Source organism: Eubalaena glacialis, chromosome 17 (genome assembly GCF_028564815.1).
Source record: "Eubalaena glacialis isolate mEubGla1 chromosome 17, mEubGla1.1.hap2.+ XY, whole genome shotgun sequence".
Classification (NCBI taxonomy): Eukaryota; Metazoa; Chordata; class Mammalia; order Artiodactyla; family Balaenidae; genus Eubalaena; species Eubalaena glacialis.
The window spans coordinates 3,908,205-3,909,138 of NC_083732.1; positions in this window are offsets into that span (position 1 = coordinate 3,908,205).

Here is a 934-nt window from a genome sequence, read left to right on the forward strand (position 1 = left end):
GCTCCTCTGACCCACAAACTCTCTCCAGGGCAAGACACCACCGCTCTGTAGAAGTGAGAGGTACCTCGTTCCAACCCTACTCCACACCTGCATTAGTTGAACCTATGAAGGAGAATCCAATCTTCATATCATTTTGAGACAGAAGGACCCCAAGATCAAGGAGAATAACTACCTAAATCATCCAAAGATCTTCCCTTTCTCTCCATCGCCTGAGACAACATGGCAGGTTTATTAGACATTTTGTCTGTTAACATTATTCATTTGAAACAAACCCTGGGTGTGTGCCTTAGAGACCCCGTCAATCAACAAAGCTATACATAGAACACTGTGATTTGCTTTGCAGCTGAGAGATCCCCACAGATAACAGACGTAGAGATCTTGCCCAAGAAAGGAAGCACAGTGCTTCCTTATTTTTCTAGCACCCTAGGCTTGCAAGTTAGTCCACATCCTCCATACAGTTGACTATCCAAATAAATATTGACAAACCATACTGATTTTGACCAGGGCTTAGCTTTGTATAATTACAGGAGAGCTCTTTTCTTTGCCATATCAGTAGTACAGGTATTTATTGTTTTAGTCTTAATTTTAGAGGTAATTTAGGAATGGAATATTTAAGAGTCATCACATACTTCAATAAATAGTGAAGTAGCAAAAGTAAAACATCATTTATGTACACTTTGAAAAATTATGCGTGCAATTGAGGTTTAACCTGTTTGAGCGACCCTTAAAAACAGACACATTCATGTCATGCTAATGGCTTTCTCCTGTTTCCTTAATGATGTTATAATTACCCGTGGAAACACAGAAGCTGTTTTCCTCCTGGTCTGTGTTTCCTCACCGTGACACACAGCACTTCTCCAGTTTTCCCGACAGTTTTCTGACCTGAAGTCAACGTTGTTTTCACTTCTCCTTAGGTCTCGGGAAGCAGTACCTC